Here is a 19,762-nt window from a genome sequence, read left to right on the forward strand (position 1 = left end):
CCCCCCCCCCCCCCCACACACACACACAGTGACATAGCTTTTTTGGGGAGGGTAGCTGAATCCGTGTCTTTTCCAAAGGCATTCTCATGGGACGGGACATAAGAAACCCCATTGCTTGAACATATCTATTTTAAAAGGATTATAAACCCACTACATTTGATGGGTATAACAGGTTTGTCTTTTGCTCTGGAAGTTATTTTCTAGAGACGTGCTGAAACCAGACCCTCAAACCTCTTTAAATTTCTGGAGGGTGAAGAGAATCAGATCCCAATTGCCAGATCCAGATTTCTCTCAGTTACAATTTTGGTTCCAAATCAGAATGGCTTGAGAAAGCCATTCCTGTGACACTGCATCTCACAATGGCAGGAATCTCACAACAGCAACTAATCCTATGAAACTTTGGACCCAGCAAATCTAAACCCTGATTCGGCTTTAAATTTGACCACCACCCTAAAACTAATTTGGATCAAAGCACTCTTCTTCATGTTATCTCCACTATTTCCCTCTAGACCCATGCCCAAATCTCTGCCCAGGATAAACCTAGAAAGATAAAATTTGTCAGTGGATTCTAGGGTGTGCATCTGTATTAGGGTGTCATTCAGCACGGAAGGTCAATAATTCAGAAGAATCAATTAGTCAATATGCTCTTCAGGTTTATTTGTCTTAACTTCATTCACTGCGTTAGGCCATAATGCATTAGCCATCTGCAAGGGTAGAATACTGGCAGCAAACAAAACTGTTGGAAAAGCTTCATGGGACATTCTCTAACGCAGACTCATTTTTCACTTCTACAGAGACAGGCTCAAACCTCAGATAAAGTCACTCACACATCAGTGACTGGCCAAGATTTTAAAAAGTGAGTAGTTATTTTTGGGAGGAGAAAGAAGAAAGCAGAGAACGGGTTAATTCAACACTGCAGCTAGCAAGCTCAGTCCGAAGATAAGAAGCTGACTCCAGCCCAAGGCCAGCTGCTACCTACCAAGGCAGAAGGGGGGGGGGGGGGAGGGGGAGTCCAACCCCGCCCCCAAGCCCAGCTGTGAGAAAGGAAAGTTGCTGAACAAAATGCAGGGGCTAGGAAAAGGAGCAAAATGGCAAAGGCCAACCAGGAACAAACAGAACTGTCTCATGGCCCTGAAACTGGTGTGTTTTGGGGAAAGTTGAAGAGATCACAGAAAGCCAGTTTGGACTGGCACAAAGAGCACTAGGAGCAGAGTTCCCTGAACGGACACCCCTCCCCCCCAAGGAGCCCAGGACTTAATACTCTCCCGAAAGGTGAAGCAACTCAGAGAGCACAGCAGATCCTTGGACAGCCTGGGCCCAGGACAGCACTCCCATCCACCTTTCCCCCTCACCCTACTTCTTCTGACGTTACACCCAGACTTGGCCAGTCTGGGTAGTGCGGGTGCGAGTATGAAAATGGGTTAGGGCTTGGGGCATTAATGCTTTCTTTCTTCCCGAGTGACATGGGAGTATTCCCAGCACTCTCGGCTGTTATTTTATTATTTTATCAATAAAGCTTTAAAATGTAGACACTTGGTGTGCCTTGTCATCTCCTCCCCAAAAAAGATCCTGTGGCCTCAGCCTGATCAACTGTGGCCTCGGGCAGATTGGTAACGAAAACCTGTCACAACAGGACTGGTAAATAGGATTAGTAACAGTTGTGCAGGAGGGCTATCAGATAAATTTGGAAATTCTGTTAAACAGCAGCTGAAAGATTCCCTAATATGGGAGAACAAATGAAGCCCTCTTATCTTACTGCTTGCCAGGATACTGCCACACTGCCCTTACTGATAGGGTATCAGGGCAGTTGACTACACCTGTCTCTTCCTCACCCAGCCCAGCTGCTCAATGCTCACTTGGATCCAGGCCAAGCCTCTGCTACAAAGGTTGGTTGACTCAAGTTATGTCAGCATACAGCTGCAGACTTTTGTCTACTGCTCAGGCACATGGATGTGCAGGTGCTTGCATCAGAGCTACACATTCTCACCATGAGTGCCTCTGTTGATGCAGAATGTGTCATACCATGTGTAGGTATCTTAGTAGACCCCATGCTACTTTCCAGCTCACTGCTGTGTGAGATACCGGCAATTCACCCAGGGATCCAATTCCTGCCTTGCCACTTTCTCCATCCCATACTACTTGTGCCTTTTTAAAAACACCACAGCCCCTCACACCGCTTTTCAGGCTCTACCAGATCTCTGACAGAAGCAGAGACCCTGCGCAGCTCGGCACAATTCTCACAAGCGTTGCTAATACAGGAGGTACAATTTGCCAGTGTTATGAAAGTCCAAATCATTGTAATTTATTTATGTAGGGTCTTGTTTTTGCAGACTCTATAATAAAAAATGTACAGTTGTACGGTGGTGCCCCTGGCCCCCAGAGATCCCTCTGGTGCTCACTGCATCTCCCGGCCCCCACATTGCTTCCCTGGGCTCTGCTGCTTCCCCACCATTGCCCTGAACTCCCTTCCATAGCCTCACACCCCAGGCTCACCCTACTCTTTACCTCTGGATCACAGCACAAGGTAAGGCCGGCCCCATGGCTGAATCGGGGGGGGGGGGGGGGGAAGAGCTGAAGCCCACCCCCAGGGTCCCATGGCTGAAGCCCCACCCTGGATACAGCAGGGAGGAGCCACTGCTTTGCCCCTCCCCCATCTCTGCTCAGAAGGCTGTCATGGCTGCAGGAAAACCCCCTGGGGCCACATGCAGCCCTGGTGGCTGCACTTGAGAAATGCTGGCTTTTAAGACCATTTTAACAGTCAGCCACAGTTAGGGTGACCAGATGTGTAAAGTTTATAGGGACAGTCCCAATTTTTGGGTCTTTTTTTAAAATATAGGCCCCTTTCCCCCCCCCCCCCCATCCCAATTTTTCCACACTTGCTGTCTGGTGACCCTAGCCACAGTAGTGTTATGTTGCTTATTGTGTCTCATGTGTACTTATTTGCTTGTACTTAGTATGGGTGGGTTTTCACCACCTGCTATGTATTCTGTAATGCTTGGGGTAGGCTAAGCAAGATACTGAGTTTCCAGAAATGCACCTTCATTGTGTGCAAAGAAACAGGCAACAAAATCAAAGAACAAATAAATACAAGATTAACAACCTTTTATCAACACTAACTGGGTGAACTGTACTTTAACCCCCCAGTAAAAATGGAATTAAAAAGTAAACATTCACATCCATGTATGTAAAACCCAATACAGTGTATAAGTTATGGCAACACATGCACAGACCGGTTTTCACAGCTCCGTGTATGTGTAGCTACTGCGCTCTTTGTTGTCCCCTGTGCTGTGGAGTGCTAGAGGTAAGGAGGTACACCATGCTGCCACCTGGTGTGTTAGGGGTATAGGGAGCAGTGACCATGGAGTTCTCAGAGGACTGGAAAGACTGCTGAGTTCAGGGTCTTTGGGCACGAAGGCGAGTAATGGAACATTGAGTTTGTTGCCTGAGTAATCCCATTATACCCTGGTGCATTTTCCAATGTGCCTCTTGGTCCTTTTGCTTCTCCTGCAGTAATCACTGTTCATTCCCAGACCTTTTCCATGGTCATGGGGCCTCTCCAAGCCCTGCATTCACTGTCTGAGGCCATAGAGGATTGTAGGATCTCACAGAACAGATCCTCCTAATCCTCTTCTTGCTCCTCCTGTTGAGGGTCAGACGTTCAGCAGGTGCAGAGGGGCACCCCTCGAGGCCACCACGCCTCATGCTGCTGCTGAAAACAGAAAAATGCACCATTAGATTTGCAACCACCACAGAAAAAGGGAAAAGTGTCAGAACTCCTTTCCCTTACTCCCATAAATACCTTTAGAAACACTAATTGTCACTTCATCTTTGGAGCTTATCACTACAGCACCATTCTGCAGCTCAAACCATAGTCAGTATGGCCTAGTGGGGGGGTGGGGAGGGAAGAGTGGAGAAGAGGACTGTGGAAACTATAAAATGTTGGACTCCCCTATCTGGTATAGGTACAAGGAAAGTGCTGAGTGTGCTGGCAATACTTATCCACCCAGATTGCTGCAGCCTATGGAATTAACTCATGAGGCACAAAGGGAGAGAACCCAGCTGCTAGCAGCATCCCAAAGCTGCCTGTGGGCTCCAAGCCGGTTTTCGCCTGGCACCATTGCAGAACTCATCACAGAGTGGCATGGAAAGTCTCTTATCTTAGTAGAAGAAACAAGGCTGCCATCCCTAGAAATCTTTGGGAAAGGACTGTAAAGTATCTCCATGTAAGTTTCATTGAGATCTCTCAAGAGAATAAAACAGACAACCCTATACAGATAAAGTACTCTGCCTGGGCTCCCTGCCTAGCTCAACAAGCCAAAGAATTGAAAAGCAGATGCCAACTACCTGTTTGTTCTACCTCTACCCAAGCACAGGACACTGATCTGAAGGGGACTGCATAATCCAACTGTGAGAACAGTATTTTTGAATTTATTCCCTATTCCCATTACATTAGGGAAGAAAGCCTTCAAAAGCGAGTGCCTTTGTTCTAAGATTGCGGATGGGATGGATGCCATTTCTAAATGGGGAAGAAGGGCACAGAGGGAGGGAGGTGAAGTTTTGGGCAATGAAAAGCAAAAAAAGTGAAAACAAAAAGGAAAAATGCACACAGGCACTTACCAAACTCCCCTCTCCTTCACCAGCAGGTTCATCCATGTGTGTATAGAGGGGCTGGTTTGACTCTGGCCAAGTTTCAGACAATTCCTGGCTTGCAGCATGCTTTGAGTCCACCATCACATCTTTATGTCCCCATCCATTCACCTCCTGCTGGCAGGAGTCTCCACCTTGGGCTCCTGCAAAGTGACCATAGTGGTCTGCAGGGTGAAGAATGGCATGCAGGTCAATGTAGAAGCAACTAGCCTGCAGGACAGCACCAGATTTGTTGCTGCCCTCTCTGGCCTTCTGGAAACCATGACGAAGTTTCTTTGCTTTCACGGAACCCTGCTGCTCGTCCCTGTTTCAGCATCCCCCCCGTATGATTGGCGCACAGAGATCAATACTTCTGTGGCTGTTCAGTAGTTGTACTTATGCAGCCTCTTCTCCCCAGTCCAAGAGGATCGATGATGTTTTGCCTGCTTTAGCAGCTAAGGAGCTCTGCATGGTTGGACACCCACAAGGGTGAGCTGGTAGGTGTGCTCACCAAGGCAGGCCATCAGGAAACAGCATTTCAAAAACCTAAAGGGGCTGGGGGGGGGGGGGGGCAGCAGGTTTTGGGTTTCTAGGACTCCTGGGCAATGGAGTTCAAAACTGTGACCAGAACAACCACTTTTGCAGGAACAGGGGTATTGTGGGACAGCTACTGAAGGACTCACAAAAGTCAACACAAAAATACAGCAGCTACACTCACACTGGGTCAGCCTAAATAGGATGACCACAGCTTTACACCACATAGGGAGGTGGTGTTATCGTTAGGGTGTCCATCCCATCACTTGACTCCCTTATGTCATTGATTTGTCACATGGGTAAGGGAAGGCCAAACCAAACCTTTGCAGAGCAGCACTAAGCAATGTAACTGTTGGTTAAACCTTGTTTTCCGTGTAGAATTCAGCCTGAAGAAACGTAGCTTTTTAATAAGCTAACCACACACTAAAAAAGGTTCTCCTTTTGTGTTGTCCTAAGACTGCAATGAATTGCACATCTGAAATAAAAATCATGGATATGGCTTCTTCTTTGAGACTGCTGAATATTGATCATGTTTTAACAGGCACTCGTAACACAGGTAAAGAGATGCTAGGAAGAACTAAGAAAGAATTCTGGAAAGGGAAAGGTTCATTAATGGCTAAGTATACAGCAAATGCTTACCACATATGAACAAAGATGTTTTACTGCAAAGAAGGTTCAGAGAGTACTGTGTGCAGGGGAAAAGGTCAGCTTTAAAACATGATAGCCAGCTCCTCCTTATCCCAATTTCTTAAAACTTGTGGAATTTATTACATCCATTCCTATCTTTAATGTAGCAGTGAAAAGATTATTTTCCTCACGTAAACAGATCTGGACAGATTAACAGAATCAATATTTAGTTGGTTTCTGCAATGTTAAGCTTCAAATTAACTTTAATTTCAATTGCACATGTACACGGTTAATTGATTTTAAAACAGATGTATTGAAATGTATTAAAACTGATAATTACCATTTTAAACCTTAAAATTGCAGCTTGTGATAACTGCATTGTATACTTGAGGGCAACAGAAATGAACACCCAAGGGAAAAATACACAATATGCTAAGGGAAAGGATATTTCTCTAAAATGTTTAAAATAAAGTGTTGTCCCTTATTTTTCATGTGGTTCCCCCTATTTACATCCAACAAAGGTGGACACACAGTTATTGTGTTGCTGTAACAAGGTGCTTACATTGACAGGAGACATATTTTGGTGTAAATACATGCACAACAACTAGGATGACACAAGGCACTTACGCCCATCAAACTTTGCAGGGCAGAGTGGGCCCCAGCAATCAGGGCTGTCCCTAGCTATTCTGGGGCCCTATGCAGCCCACCCCCACCCCCCAAGGGGGGGGCAAGCCTCTGCAGGGGGCAGAGCGGGGGGAGGGGGGGCTGTCCCCGACCTCTGGCAGGCCTGTGGGGGGGGAAGGGGCTGGCTTGGGGGGCAGGGGGGAACCACCCCCCAGCATTCACCAGCAGCACGGCTGGGGCAGGGTCTGCACTTCCCACCACCAGTCAGTGCAGGCTGGGCCATGCTGCAGTCCTCAGGGGAGTGGGGGCGGGGCTGGGGCAGAGGCCCTGGGGAGGGGGCAGGGCTGGGGCTGGAGCAGTACGCAGCTGTGCAGGGCACCAGGAAAATTTCCTGGTGCCCTGCACAGCTGTGTACTTTGCATATGGGTAAGGATGGCCCTGCCAGCAATGAGAGCAGGGGAAGACGGACAGATTTTCTGTTTATAGTTCCTTACCCCAGTGGCCTGAAGGAGAAGCTGCAGTCCTGCTGGGGGCTACCAAATGTAGGTGTTATGAGAAGCACAGCACTGAGCAGCCCTACAAACTTCTCCTCCAATGGAGCAATCTGGAGGAAACTCCACAAGGAAAAGCAAAAGCTAGCAGAAATGCTCCCCCTTTGGCCCCTCCCATGGGGAAGGAGCAATCAAGCTCAACTATGTTATGGAAGAGAACTGTTGAGAGTTCTTCTCACTTGTAAGCTAGTGCTGCCTGCATGTATACAAAATGAATGTCTCCGGTGTTCGAAGGCAAAATCCAAAAAGGGACTCCATACTTTATAAGCTAGTCTAAGCATATACACCTCTACCTTGTTATAATGCTGTCCTCAGGAGCCAAAAAGATCTTACCGCAATATAGGTGAAACCGCATTATATTGAACTTGCTTTGATCCACCGGAGTGCGCAGCCCTGCACTCCCGGAGCGCTGCTTTACCATGTTATATCCGAATTCGTGTTATATCGGGTCACGTTATATCGAGGTAGAGGTGTATATGAAGTTAAACAGTTGGCTGGACTTCGAGAAAGTATGAGGGCACGATTGGGATTTTTCCATGCCTTCATAGCTGTATGTTCGGCAACTAGAAAAAGTATCTGGCTTAAGTCTTTGAAAGTGTCCAAGCGTTTTCTTAATATTTTTACGACTACTTCCATGTTTGTACAGCACTTAAGCACAATCCTGATCAGGGTCCCTCGGTGCCACTATAATATAAACAGACACATGCTATGTATCTAGAGGTAATATTAATTTAATAAACTGGAGAGCCACGAGACAGTGGAACCATGTAATGATTCTAAAATTTTATGCTAAATTTTATTGATCATGCACCACTGATGAAAACCTGCCTTCGGTCCACTAATCCATCTCCCTGAAGCGGATTCTAACACTCCAAGCCTTTAAGCAGTTTTAAATAGTCACCATTAACCCTCTCCTGAGTCCTGAGATACCAATCCATAATATCATGACAGTTTTGGTACAGTAAATTTATTTTAGAGGTTTTTATGACTTCTTCTGAGGCACATACAGGTATACATATGATCGATAAAACAGTTGGCATCTATGTACAGACACGAGATTATGGGTCCACAGAATTTAAGTTGATACGTGCGTTTACAAAGCAGACCCAGTGAGAACACTGTTCTGGCACAGCCAATATCTTTTTTAATATTCAAACAAGGAAGAAGGCAGAGAGAGTTTTGCCCAACAGGAAGGGATTTGGTTATTTTATTAGTGATAACACGTGCTGCTGTTAGAGGGTCAGTTATGAACCTAATACTTACCACCCAATGCCTTGAACTTCTTGCTTCAGGGGTCTCCAAAACAGTTTGTTCTCCTGAAACAAAAATGAGTGAAAAAAATGGTTTTGAAAGACTCTTAAAGAGAAAGAACAACTTTCTTTGTGTGCACAATATTGAAATAAGTAATGCCATCTTTGAAGAGTGCCATTTGGCTGGCTGCAGTGGGTAAAGAACAGAAAGGTTGTATATTGTAGCAATAAACAGCAAAGAGACAGCTTCCATGTGATTTTGCAAAGGTCCCTTGAGCAATGGCTATACAAGGGGAAGGCAGTAGCCTGGTCTCTAGCAGGAACTCTAGACCAATTCAGATTTTTCAGTCTGCGCATAAAGCTTTTAAGCCTTGTTGCTATATCCCTTCCAGGTGTACAAAGAGTGATATGCTTGAATATTTGCTACAGAAGAGCTTGTATCTATGTGCTGGACAAAAAGTATATTAGCAGCCTGCTGCCCTCATTGAAACAGGGTTGTAAGCACAGGTGCTGGAACTAGGGGTGCTGTCACACCTCTTGGCTTGAAGTGGCTCTCTTTATTTACAGGGTTTACAGTTTGGTTCAATGGCTCTCAGCACCCCCACTATAAAAATCGGTCCAGCACCCCTGGTTGTGAGGAAGGCCATTCTCTCAGAGACACCCCCTACTCATGGAGAGATCCATTATCGCCTCCCTCAAGACCATCTTCCCCTGGATATTCCCCCCTCACAATACCTACTTACCTACCATCGAACGTACACTTCCTCTCTAGACACATCAGATACCCCTATGAACTCTCATCATCTCCTTTGCTAAAGAACCAGAAACCTCTGCTTCATTTCCTCTCTGTACTACTGACCGGTAGATGCCACACATTTACCACCAGTAGCCTAGCTTTGTCAGCAGGGCTCTCTCTCTTTTTAAACCAGTTGTAACAAAAGTGCCATAGGGAGAGCTATATTTGCTGGAACAGCCTAATTTTGAGCTTCGCACCTGAAGCTAAGATGTCCACCCCCAAAAAACAAACACAAACGGTTTACGAGTGAGATCTGATGGAGATCTAAGGGCTGAATGCCAAGTAGAAAGTGGGATGCAGGACTCCATCCTGCCTTGTCTGGAGAATGGGACTATATTTCTCTACTACTTATCCTTGTTCTTGACTTGAGTTTGCTGCAGAAAGGGGTGGAAGATGGAAAGAGAAATTTGATGTCAGTATCTAATGGTCCCAAACATTTGAGTCAGATCAGTTAGCAAGGCCTTTTTTCTCTCTCAGTTAAGGTATTACTTTTATTTTTAGCAGCATAACACAAGTTTGGTTTTCTATGCATTCTAACATCTATTTAAGGAATGATACAAGAATCAGCTGCAGCCATTTAGTATCTGCAAGTCATCAGGAGAGAAAATGCTTTGTCTGCGGATAAGTGCAACACGAACTTATTAGTATAACATTACATGAATTCTGGAAGGGCCATCATTTTTCATTGCCTAGATCTTCAGAGGCAGGCACAAGTACTGCTGATACTGCAATTCTTAATCAATTTGTTCCTGGAGTGTTAGGGGTGGGATTCTCAAAAGCACTCTGAGCTGGCCTTACCCTGCTCTCATTGAAGTCAATGAAAAAACTTTAATTGACCTCAATGGGAGCAGAGTTAGGCCAACACAGAGTGCTTTTGAAAGTCACATTCTAGAACAAAGCATGGAGAAGAGTGCTCTGGTTAAGAATGCACCCTTCTCCCAATGCTAGAAGAAACTGTCCTGTTACATCCCAGGCAACAGCCAATCAATGCCTCATGACACAGAAGAGATGACATGACTGTACTGTGGGTAGCGAAGCAGGAAAGCAGAGAAATCTGAGTCCTTATTAAACTAGTGTATAACTGTGGTTTTCCAAGAACTGTGGTACTCTGATATTGCAGCAATTGGTGACTTATAAACACTCACAAGAGGCAAGCTCAGGAAGGACTTTAGGGCCATGACTCAGCATATGCTTAACCTTAAGCAAGTAGTCCAATTGAAGCCAAAGGGTCTACTCATGTGCTTTGCTGGAGTGGGGCCTACCTGAATTACACTATGGCTCTGTGGAAGAGGTACATCTCAAGAGAGGTACAGAGGAGCTTTTGGAGGATCCCAGAGTTCAAAGCTATTCAGTCCAATTCTCTCGCAACAGTCTTATCCTATAGATGAAGATGAATGTACTGGTGTTTCCCTGCATCAATATCATTCTTCCTCAGTGCTGAACAGATATATCCAAGTCCTCCTCTGTGGCTTGAAATAAAACCTATATTTTCCCCCTGCCCCTTTAACATTACCAGGATGTTAAAACTAGGATTGATGGCAAAGTAATGGTGAACACTGGATGCAAGACTACCCAGAGTAAGTTCAGCAAAATGTCCCATGTTAACACTTCACACAGAAAAGAGGGCTGCCTGCACACAGATCTGGAGCTAGAGAGACTGGTGTACTGAGTAGTATCATGACTTCTCATGAAATTTGAGGGTGTGTCAGATCACCTTGCTGATTTTTTTTTTTTTTTTTTTTTAATACCAGTCCAACAGATTTTCTGCTTAACAAGACTCCTGTATAGGGTTGCCAACCCTCCTGGATTGTACGGGAGTCTTCAGAAATTAAAGATTAATCTTTTAATTAAAGACTGTCATTTGATGAAACCTCCAGGAATACGTTCAACCAAAATTGGCAACCCTACTCCTACAAATATCAAAGCATGAGAGCATTAGAGAAGAGAGACTGGAAAGTTTCTATTCGTAATCTGGAGATAGTAACTTTCATTATCCAATTCTGTATTTAAGTAGACTACTTTTGTTTATACTAAAAGCAGATCTGACCTTTCCTCCCCGGTGCATAAATATGTAGACATACTCTGCACTTCTATAATGCCCTTAATGTAGAGATCTCAGAGTACTTTACAAAGCTTAGGGAGGCAAGTATTATTCCTTCCATTGTACAAGTGGGGAAATGGGGACACAGAGAAGATTAAGTGACTCACCCAAGGTTACAGAGAGCCAGAAATAGAATTCTGATCTCAATTCCTAGTTCCACATGCAATTCAGTAAACAGCTACTGTTCCAAGGTCCTATGCTACATCTCTTACTTGGGCAATATCTGTGATGAATGCTGGTGGAAAGGGGCACCTGTCCCTACTGAACAGAGTTGAAGTTAGCAGTTCTGGATTACCTGTTTCTTGCAGGAAAGCCTAAAAGTAAGGCACTCTCAGACCTAGTCAGCACACAAACTTACTCAGACTCAGATTTTAAGGTCAGAAGGGACCATTATGATCATCTAGTCTGATCTCCCGCATGATGCAGGCCACAAAAGCTGACCCACCCACTCCCGGAATAATTCTCTCCCTTGACTCAGCTGTTGAAGTCCCCAAATCATGATTTAAAGACTTTAAGTCGCAGAGAATCCTCCAGCAAGCGACCCCTACCCAGCAAGCGACCCCTGCCCCATGCTGCAGAGGAAGGCGAAAAACCTCCAGGGCCTCTGCCAATCTACCCTGGAGGAAAATTCCTTCCCGACCCCAAATTTGGTGATTAGCTGAACCCCGAGCATGTGGGCAAGACTCTCCAGCCAGACCCTCCGGAAAAAGTTCTCTGTAGTAACTTTTAATATCCCATCATTGACCATTGTTACTAATTACTAGCGATGGCACGTTATTGACCTATTGACTAAAATCACGTTATCCCATCAAACCATCCCCTCCATAAACTTATCAAGCTTAATCTTAAAGCCAGAGAGGTCTTTCGCCCCGCACTGTTTCCCTCGGAAGGCTGTTCCAGAACTTCACCCCTCTGATGGTTAGAAACCTTCGTCTAATTTCAAGCCTAAACTTCCCGACGGCCAGTTTATATCCATTTGTTCTTGTGTCCACATTAGTACTAAGCTGAAATAATTCCTCTCCCTCTCTGGTATTTATCCCTCTGATATATGTAAAGAGAGCAATCATATCCCCCACTCAGTCTTCTTTTGGTTAAGGTAAACAAACCGAGCTCCTCAAGTCTCCTTTCATACAACAAGTTTTCCATTCCTCGCATCATCCTAATGGCCCTTCTCTGTACCCGTTCCAGTTTGAAATCATCCTTTTTAAACATGGGAGACCAGAACTGCACACAGTACTCCAAATGAGGTCTCACCAGTGCCTTGTATAAAGGAACCAGCACCTCCTTATCCCTACTAGAAATACCTCACCTAATGCATCCCAAGACCGCATTAGCTTTTTTCACGGCCACGTCACATTGCCGACTCATCGTCATCCTGCGATCAACCAGGACTCAGAGGTCCTTCTCCTCTTCCGTTACTTCCAACCGATGCATCCCCAGCTTATAACTAAAATTCTTGTTAGTCATCCCTAAATGCATAACCTTACACTTCTCACTATTAAATTTCATCCTATTACTATTGCTCCAGTTTACAAGGTCATCCAAATCTCCCTGCAGGATATCCCGATCCTTCTCCGAATTGGCAATACCTCCCAACTTTGTGTCATCCGCAAACTTTATCAGCACACTCCTACATTGAGGTCAGTAATAAATAGATTAAATAAAATCGGACCCAAAACCGAACCTTGAGGAACTCCACTGGTAACCTCCCTCCAACCTGACAGTTCACCTTTCAGTACGACCCGCTACAGTCTCCCCTTTAACCAGTTCTTTATCCACCTCTGGATTTTCATATCGATCCCAATCTTTTCCAATTTAACCAATAATTCCTCATGCGGTACCATATCAAACGCTTTCCTGAAATCGAGGTATATTAGATCCACCGCATTTCCTTTATCTAAAAAATCTGTTACTTTCTCAAAGAAGGAGATCAGGTTGGTTTGGCACGATCTACCTTTCGTAAAACCATGTTGTAATTTGTCCCAATTGCCACTGACCTCAAGGTCCTTAACTACTTTCTCCTTCAAAATTTTTTCCAAGACCTTGCATATTACAGATGTTAAACTAACAGGCCTGTAGTTACCCGGGTCACTTATTTTCCCCTCTTGAAAATAGGAACCACATTAGCTATTCTCCAGTCAAACAGTACCACCCCCGAGTTTACCAATTCATTAAAAATTATCGCTAACGTGCTTGCAATTTCTCACGCCAGTTCCTTTAATATTCTCAGATGAAGATCATTCGGTCCGCCCAATTTAGTCCCAATAAGCTGTTCGAGTTTGGCTTCTACCTCGGATACGGTAATGTCAACCCCCACTCCTTTATTCCCATCCATCACACTGCCACTATTCCTAAGCCCTTCATTAGCCTCATTAAAGACCGACGCAAAATATTCGTTTAGACATTGTGCTATGCCTAGATTATCCTTAATCTCCACTCCATCTACAATCTTAAGCGGTCCCACTTCTTCTTTCTTTGTTTTCTTCCTATTTATATGGCTATACCACCTCTTATTATTGGTTTTAATTCCCTTCGCAAGGTCCACCCTACACGGCTTTTGGCCTTTCTCACTCCATCTCTACATGCTCTGACCTCAATAAGGTAGGTTTCTTTGCTGATCCCTCCCATCTTCCACTCCTTGTACGCTTTGTTTTTTCTTAATCACCTCTCTGAGACGCTCGCTCATCCAGCTTGGTCTAAATCTCCTGTCCATGAACAGTTTTCCCTTTCTCGGGATACAGGCCTCCGACACTCCTGCAACTTCAACTTGAAATAATCCCAAGCGCCTTCCACCTTTAGATCCATAAATATGTTAGTCCAATCCACTTCCCTAACTAGTCGCCTTAATTTATTAAAGTTAGCCCTTTTGAAATCGTAAACCTTAGTCTCCGATTTAATTCTGTTAATCCTTCCATTTAGTTTAAACCGAATTAGCTCATGATCACTTGAGCCAAGGTTGTCCCCTATAACCAATTTCCTCAACGAGGTCCTCACTACTCACCAAAACCAAATCTAAAATGGCATCCCCCCTCGTCGGTTCAGCAACTACTTGATGAAGGAATTCACCAGCTATCACGTCTAGGAAAATCTGAGCCCTATTATTGTTACTAGCATTTGTTCCCCAATCTATATCCGGGAAGTTAAAGTCTCCCATGATTACACAGTTCCTATTAGTATTTACTTCCCTAAAAACATTAAAGAGTTCTCTGTCCATATCCAGGCTAGATTCCAGCGGTCTATAGCACACCCCAAGCACTATCCCAGGGGAGGCTCTAGTAGTTCTTTTACCCAGTGTGAGTATTGCCCAGAGACTCAGTCTTATCTATTCCATCACTCATTATTTCTTTACAGTTTACCTCATTATTGACATACAATGCTACTCCCCCACCTTTGCCTTTGTTCTGGTCTTTCCTAAACAGCACATACCCTTCCATACCTGTACTCCAGTCATGGCTACCGTTCCACCACGTTTCGGTTATTTCTAGGATATCCGGTTTCATTTCTCGGACCAGGAGCTCCAATTCCTCCATTTTGTTACCTAGGCTTCTTGCATTGGTGTATAAACATCTTAATTTATGCCGTTTGGCCTCTCTCACATTCGTTGTCCAATTTGGTACAGACACCGTACCGTCAGTATGACCTATTAGTCTAGTATCCATCCTCCCCCTCCTCATGTCCAATCTCTTCCCCCCCGGTTTATCTGTTCTTATCTCATCGTCCTCCCTCTCAATGTTATAATCTGGTGTGGAGATTAACTGGACATCTCCCAACTGTCTCCCCCAAATTCCTAGTTTAAAGCTCTTTTGATGAGATGAGCCAGCCTCCCTCCCAGAAGTCTATTTCCTTCCCTACTTAGGTGAAGTCCGTACTGTGAGAACAGATTTCTGTCCCCGAAAGCCTCCCAGTGGCCGTACATCCCAAAGCCCTCTTTATAGCACCACTCCCTTAGCCAACTATTTATCATCACAATCCTGTCACCCCTTTGCTGCCCTTCTCTAGGAACAGGCAGAATCCCACTGAAGATGATCTGAGCCTCGATTTCCTTAAGCATCTTCCCCAGCCTGGCATAATCTCCCTTGATTCTCTCCAGCGAGAACCTAGCCGTGTCATTCGTTCCTATGTGAAGGATGATCAAGGGGTTCTTACCTGCTCCTTTTAGGATCCTTTTCAACCACAGGTCCACATCCCGTATCTTAGCGCCCAATAGATAGCACACCATTCTGTTCTCTGTGTCCGCCCTGGTCACAGGCCTGTCTAACCTCCTCAATCAGGAGTCCCCAATCACGTAAACCTGCCTTTGCCCGGTGACAGTGCGATCTACTAATCTATCCCGTTCCCTCTAGTTGCAACCCCTGTCCATTACTATTTTCCTTTATAATCCCCCTTATGCCATCCTGTATCCTCACGGGGCCCAGATTTGGTGCTGTCTCCATCAACTCCTCCCCCTTTCTATGGGACTAGCTGCTCTTCTCTTCTTCCTCACCCTCCCACCTTCAAGTTACCACCTGCTGCACCCATTCCTCGTTTTCCAAACACCCAAACCTGTTCCTGAGCTCTATTTCTCCTTCACTGGCCATCCTTTTCCTTGGCCTGCTTCTCACGGTCACATGCTTCCACTGCCCTTGTTCTCCCCCCTGGCCTTCCCCCCCCCCCAGGCCTTTGCCCCTGCTTTCACCTGTACCCTTGAGCAGTCCCCTTCAGCCACTCCTTGCCTTTTCTCCATCAGCTGCTCGATCCCCCTTCTAAACTCTACCAGGGTATCTATCTGCATCTCCAAACCTCGGATCTTTTCTTCCAGCAGCTCTATTAGGCGGCACTTCATGCAGACATACCTCAGTTCAGGCTCCCCCGCTAGCACCATGTACATACTGCAGCTTCCACATGCAATCATCTGCATTGTGTACCCCGCTGCTTGGTTCATGGCTGCTGCTGTCTGTGCCCGCCCTTGAGCTAGCTGGTTTAACTAAAGGTGTGATTTAGTTACACCAGTGAAAATCCCTAGTTGGATATGCATAGCTATTTATATCTGGCTCTCCAGGTTTAAAAATGAAATTAAGTTTATCCATATTAAGTTGAATCAGCTTAAGTCAGTCAGTTGGAAAAAAAACAAACAAACAAAAAAAACACACCACTACAACACACCCAGAACAATCAGACTTAAACAAGTTTAAGTTTGCATAAAGACAAAGCCTCAGATACAATAGGAGCTTGATGCAAATACAGAGAAGTACGTCATAATGCTTCTCATGAAAACAGTTTAGATTAGCGGTAGTGAGTGGACTAGCCAGAAAATTAAACTAACTTGACAGCACTGTTCTTTAAAAATGAGAGCAAAACATTTCTAGAGGCTCCCCTTACAAGTCATGTGGTAGAGACATTTCTTGTAATCCAACACCTCAAGAAATTAAAATTATCACCCTCAAGTTAGATTTTAAACATAAATTCCCTTAATGTGTTAAAGCATAACAGACAATCACCTGTCTCCTTGGCAGAGACACAACGCTGAAGCAAGCTTGCCAAAAAGCAGAGCTACATCATAACAAATCCACTGTAACAACTTCAAACCCATATTCAAACAAAAAAAGCAGATTTTGTCTTTTTATTTTTAGAGCAGTGCTGTTGCATCACCAAGGTGACTGAAACAGAAGCATTGAGTTACACACCTCTTTTTCCAACCCCACACACAATGGTATGTGGTAAATTACAGACTTAAGAGTTGCTGAGTCACACTCAATAAAGGTAGAATTGTGGTAACCGAATCCCCCAAGCATTTGGATTAAAGCATATAAAACTTGTTCAAGCAACAGTATGCAACGATCTCATTAAACTTTGTGCATGGTGGGGTTTCTTAGTCCCGGAATTACTAGACTAAGCAACTTTTTTTTTTTTTTATAAAACTCAAACACACACCACACACTTTCACCCAGCAGCACATGCTTGTTTCCCCATCCCAATTTCTCTCCCTCCATTTTGCCCCTCCCCCATTTTATTCTCATGATATATGAGGTCACCAGGCCCTTGTTTCACTCCCCTCACTACTCTGGAATTTCCTTCCCCTTATTGAGTGCTCAGTCCTGCATGGTGCTGAGCACTGACTCCAATTCACCACAGTCCCAGTGGCATAAATAGGACAATTACTTATTTAATGGTGAAGCACACGGTTAATTGCTTCATTGGATTAGGGCCAGCATGCTCAGCATCTTGCAGGACCAAGCCCTTAGAAAGATATGGGATATACAGAAAAAATGAGGGACTGTATTTATTTAAAAAGGGGGGGGGGGAGATAATCAGATCTATTACTGGTCAATTCAATACTGTTTTATTGGCATTATAATAATCATTTTTACTGTGGTAGCTCTCAGGGGCTCCAATCATATTCAGGGCCCCACTATACCAGGGGCTGTATAAAACCACACAAAACATATTCCCCAGCCTTAACAAGCTACACAAGTGTTGTAAGAAGAACATTTAAGAGCCCTCATGTTTTTGGCAGAGGGAAGCCCAGTATGGTCAGACAAAGAATTAGTGCCAAGCTTGTAAGGGACAGGGAGAGAAACTGGAACAGTAACACAACAAAGCAGCCAAACATGACCTATATGCTATCAAACAGGCAAAGGAGACTCACTTGATAACAGATGTAGGCTTCCCAGTAGTCAACTCCCAGTCTTCCCCTCCAAATTTGTGCTTTTCTTTACATTTCTAGTGGCTCTCCCACAAAAATGTTAACCCCTGGGCACCACAAGCCTTCCATTAATCGATATTACTTGCAAATCATCCATTGCTATCGAGTATTTCCCTACACCTTCTGTTTTTCTGCTCACCCCAGGAAACAAAATAACCTCCAAATACATTTTAAAAATACCCCCCCCGTGGAAAAACAATATTTACTATCCATTTATCAGGATAAGTTCTACTGAGATGAATACAGCAAATAAGATTTTTGATAAATTAATACACAAGAGATCATCTTGATAAGAGGCTTTTCCCATCCAGCAATGTTCTCTCTACTGTGCAGCAGATTGCATCATGTTCTAATTAGCTTTACCCATCTTAAAAACACTAGAATTTAATACATTGGAATTTTGTCAGAACAAAATCCGATCAAACACCATTTACCCTCTGAACTGTAACTGGAGAAAGCTATCCACTCATCCCATCTGCAAAAGCTATCTGTAACTCTAGTTCGCACTAGGTGCCTAAAGCAGCTCGTGTTTCTAGTGCAGCATATTATGAGCACCACTGAGTTCAGCAAGACTTGGAATAAAAGATGACTGGAACTTGGCACCTTGGTATCTGTATGTGCCAGATTAACACGGTCACACATTAATATACAGATTATGTATCATGGCATTTGGTCAAAATCTCATCCACCAGGATAACATTCTCCAGATTTCAACCAGTACAAGTGGTTTATTTCATGCACTTAATTGCCTAAAGACCACAGGACAAAGTAACAAGAACTTGACAGCTTTGTTCCCCAACTCCGACCATCACATCAACGTTCAGTTCTCAAACTTTTGTACTGGTGACCCCTTTCACACAGCAAACCTCTGAGTGCAACCCCCCCCATACATTAAAAGGGCTTTTAAAAATATATTTAACATCATTATAAATGCTAGATGCAAAGCAGGGTTTGGGGTGGATCCCCAAGGGGTCCCAACCCTTGAGAACCCCTACCCTACACCATCCAGCATGAGAGGCTGTTGATTCCAATCTCCACCATTGTCTGCATTGGGGGGAAGGGGGGAGGAAGAGGAGAAGAGAAATATAGTGATGTAACGATGGCGCGGGGCCGGGGCACACAGAATGCTTTCGCTCCCATTCGGGAAATCTCCAAATCAGACGAAAAGAGAAAAGAAAAAAAGGAGGGGGAAGCGGAACCTATTCGTCATCGTAACTACTACCACCTGGGTGACCTTACTTCTTACGAGCCCATCTATCAGCTGTTGCCTGCAGCAGCAGCTGATGCAATCGGAAACTGGCAGGAAAGGGACACACACCCCCGCAAAGAACACGTAGCTCAGGCAACAACGACGAACCCCCGGCAATGCGGTGCAGCTCCCCAGCCAACGTGAAGCCCACTCGGGCTGCCCAGTCCCCTTGTCCCTCACCCCGCTACCCCCACCCGAGCTCTCCCATCCGCACTCAGCTGCTCGCCGCCGCAGCAGCAGCAGTTCTACCGCTTGCACTTACTTGGACTGACAGGACGAGACAAGCGGCGGCAGCAGCCTGAGTCCCACTGCGCGTGGATGAGACGCCCCGGCCCGCAGCAGCAGCCGCCGCCGCCCCCCAGCTGTTTCCCTGCGCGTGTGCGAAGCGAATTCTCCCAGTCGTTACCCTCGCTAGCTTTTGGAGAGGGAACGCGCGCTGATTGGCCGGGCCGTGGGCGGAGGGGGGGACACGCCCCACCAATAGAAAAGCAGAGTCGCTGCCCTGGCCCTGCGCAAGTTCTTTCCTGCGCGTGTGTTTAGCGAGGGGGCTGAGAGCCCGCTGTGGGAGGCTGTAGCCGGCCAGTTTGTTGGCAGGGCCCAGGCTACAGTGTGAGCTCAGAGCTAGCAGCATCCAGCCTTCTGGCTGCCTGGGGAGAGCACACATCCTAGGTCCATCCCTTTAGCCCATCACATAAGCACCAGCATCCAGTATAGAAGGAATA

General features: G+C 45.3%; 1 protein-coding gene across 1 annotated transcript in view; it reads right to left on the reverse strand.

Moving 5' to 3' along the window:
• Nucleotides 1-19,443, reverse strand: part of LOC117868046 (cystathionine beta-synthase-like) — a gene marked incomplete in the record, with an annotated part of 57,166 nt that extends 37,723 nt beyond the window's left edge. Inside the window, 2 exon segments of the mRNA XM_034753639.1 lie at nucleotides 8,226-8,278; nucleotides 19,303-19,443.
• Nucleotides 19,444-19,762: the final 319 nt, after the last annotated feature.

The sequence above is a fragment of the Trachemys scripta genome, chromosome 1, assembly GCF_013100865.1.
Source record: "Trachemys scripta elegans isolate TJP31775 chromosome 1, CAS_Tse_1.0, whole genome shotgun sequence".
Classification (NCBI taxonomy): Eukaryota; Metazoa; Chordata; order Testudines; family Emydidae; genus Trachemys; species Trachemys scripta.